The sequence below is a fragment of the Octodon degus genome, unplaced genomic scaffold (assembly GCF_000260255.1).
Source record: "Octodon degus isolate 3935 unplaced genomic scaffold, OctDeg1.0 scaffold00094, whole genome shotgun sequence".
In the NCBI taxonomy this organism is placed as follows: domain Eukaryota; kingdom Metazoa; phylum Chordata; class Mammalia; order Rodentia; family Octodontidae; genus Octodon; species Octodon degus.
The window spans coordinates 9,336,297-9,339,477 of record NW_004524670.1 but is presented as its reverse complement, the minus strand read 5'-3'; the positions used below and the strand labels follow the sequence as shown (position 1 = coordinate 9,339,477).

General features: G+C 46.8%; 1 protein-coding gene across 2 annotated transcripts in view; it reads left to right on the top strand.

Annotated features, from left to right (window-relative positions):
- Positions 1–3,181, top strand: part of Ptpn3 (protein tyrosine phosphatase, non-receptor type 3) — a 163,529-nt gene that overhangs the window by 43,083 nt on the left and 117,265 nt on the right. Inside the window, exon 1 of one of the 2 annotated variants that reach the window (XM_023722945.1) lies at positions 2,668–2,879. The exons of the other annotated variant lie outside the window; for it this stretch is intronic. The gene's annotated coding sequence lies outside the window, so the exon portion shown is untranslated. Of the gene's footprint in view, positions 1–2,667; positions 2,880–3,181 lie in introns of those variants that run through there. 2 annotated transcript variants of the gene reach the window in all.

Below are 3,181 nucleotides of genomic sequence, written 5' to 3'. Positions count from 1 at the left end.
TAAAATTAAAAAAAAAATCCACTACCAAACATCCCAGACTATTATCCACATTTTCCTATGCTTCTTCTTTCTTCTAAACTTGGAGAAAATGTTAGCGCTGTGTTTATACAATTTATTTGTGTTTCCAGTATTTTCACTTATCACTATATTATGAAGCTTCCTGTTAGAGCATGTTCTTTCTAATTTAGTGTAAAATTGTTATTATTTCAATCCCTTTTTACAACAATCTAATTAACTATTTCTTTAGCATTGGGCATCTAGTTTCTAATTTGGGAAATACCGTATCATTTGGATCCTGTTTCTTTTACAGTGATTTGAAAGCATGATTTAAAATATTTAGGTCTTATAGCCTTTCAAGGTCAGTGAAGACTCAGGACATAGGAGCACCTATACTGTAACATCATGTAACTCAGTTATGTCCCAAATTTTCTGATCAAGGAGATTATGGGGCCACAGAGCAAGGCGATCAATAACGTAGAGTATGCCTAAAGAGAGTCACCTGGAGAGCAAACATTCTCTCAGGCTTTCATAGAGAGCAAATTGGTCAAGCAATGGCCATGACTCATCCACATGGCTGACACTGACAAAAGATCTGCAAACTGTGGTACAGGGTTACAGGATAAATCCTGAGGGGACTTGACTGACCTTATCAGATACAAAAGTTACATTTCTTGTTATACGGGTCTTGCTTTATCTTGGTCTTAACCATCCAGCAGAAAAGTATAAAAATGAGGTATACAAAGTAAAGCCATATTAATATGCTGAGCGGTGAAAGGCTCAAGTCAACAACTTCTGTGGATAACCCACTACTATTGTGGACTGCTGGACTGTGTTGGATTGTTTTGCTGAATTCACGCACCTATAGCATTTAGATGCCAATGGAATACCCATTTCTGATAGGACTATACAAAAAAAGGTGATACAAAGGAAGGACCATTTTGTATCTGTATATGCAGAATAGTTAGGATAGATATACAGCTACTTTCACTTAATTCATTGAGAAGAAAGATTTGTACTAATAGTGTTTGGACAGGATATCCTGTTTGCATCTTGTATTATGAATAACCACTACAAAGACAACAATATGCAATGTACTAATTATTGAAACTGTCCTATTAATCAGTTTCAAAACTGTCTCATTGATATTTCTCAATAAAATAAAATTTAAAAAAAGAGAAAAAATATTTAGGTCTTTTTCTGGAGATGTACGGATATTTCTAGCTTGAATTTAAGGATTAAACTGGTCATTGGCAGTGGGGAAAGAAACGTGTTTTTCCCGTCTAGTTGACAGCCGACCAGAACACCTACAAGAATTCACAGGTCTGTTAACCCGTTTCCTGATCTCAGCAGCAAACTGGTATGAAGGCGGGTAATTGAGATAAGCTTTAAGAAATGGATCCTGTGAGTCTGGGAGTGTAGTTCAATGGTAGACCTGCATTCTTAGCCTGTACAAGGCTCGGCATCAAAACATAAAATAAATAAAATAAAATGAATCTTTAAAGTGGACTAAACACAGTCACCCTATTTCAATCAATGCCCCCACCCCGTGGGGTCCAGGTCAAAGCATAGCTGTTCCTGTCATTTGAAGCATAGAAGGTATGGCACTTGTCCCAGATCGCACAACAGCTGGCCAAGGATCCAGTCTCCTGATTCCCAACTTTCCCACCATGCTCTGGAAAAATTTGTTCCCCAGTCCTTCCAGAGAGGTGTTGGAAGAAGCAGCAGGGACAGTCAGGTGTGCTTTGCCGCGGGTTGGACCCGCCCCCGCCCCTGCCCTTCAGGGGGCTCCTTCTTCCGGGCCCCGAGCCCCGCCCGGCGCCGAGCATGCTCAGTGCGCTCCCCGCCCGTCCAAACCATGCTGGATGGCGCCCCGCTCCAGGTTTTGCTGGTGACCAGGCTGGGTCAGGGCGGGGCGCACACAGTGCATCCCCGGGACTCCTGGCCCATTGGAATTCCCCAGGCTTGATGCTCCAGCAAGAGTGGGCTGCTAGGCGATGGGGGTGGGGTGGGGGGCTCCGCATGGCACTGGGACAGATGGCCCTCCGGACTTCGGACACCCAGGTCAGGATGGATGGTCCAGCCATTCTTCCTTTTGCTCACTTACTCACTCAGGGAATAATTTCTAGCCCCTGCCAAGTGCCAGCACTGTTGTAGGGTCTGAGACAAGCATAGGGTCCCCAGCTGGCTTTCCAGAAAGGGATATACCTTAAGAAGCCAATCGGGAAAAGCCAGATGACTGAAGCATCTTCGACTCTGCACTCCCTAAGCAGTCTTGCAGCTTAAGATCTTTCTCCTGGGTGTTCCCTTCCCCAAGAGTGTTGTTCCCGGCTGTCTGTATGGCTTCAATGTCACCTCTCAGTGTCACCCGGCAACCTGTCCATACGATCAGCTCGCGGGCCCGATCGGATCTGACCACCTCATTGCAAACCACCTTCTCCCAAGCCTCCTTTCCTGGCGCTTTCCCCCTGTATTTCCAAGCCCCACAACGTCCTTTGCGAACTTGCTGTTTATCCGTTGCCTCTCTCCCACTCCCCAAACTCCACCAAGGGGCAGAGTTTTCGTCTGTTAACCTTGAATGAAGAACTGGACTAGGTGCTCAATAGGTGTTTGCTGAATGGAATAGTGATCGTGATAAATACATCTTGGACAATGGCAAAGTGCACGGGGCAAATTTAGAAAAGTGAAGGCCTCTCCAACGAGGGGACATTTGGACAATGTAAGGTGGCAGCTATGTGAAATGCTAAGCAAAGACATCTTACACTGAGGGAAAGGCACGCACAGGGTCCAGAGGCTGATCAAGCTCTGAGCGTCTGAAGGACAGGAAGGTGCTCCTGCAGGTGAAGCAGGAGGCGGAAGAGGCAGGCGGGAACACGAGTCAGGTAAGGGGCCCCCTAAGCCTTGGGTGGAAGGTTTCAGCCTGGATATTTACTAGAGTAACCCTACAAGCCCAGGCAGAGAGTCCGTGAGACCTCCAACTCTGCCACGGACCTGCCATGCAAGGCTCCCTCTCATTTTAAAGATTTGTTGAGCGCTAACTGCTCGCCATTCCAATGAGTGTCTGGCACACAGTAGGTGCTGGATAAATGTGTGCGGAGTGGATGCCTGCGTGCGTGCACGCGCCAGGGGCTCGGGCCAGCCGCGCGGGCGGCAGGAGTGCCCGGTGGCCTGGGAGACGGGTCGG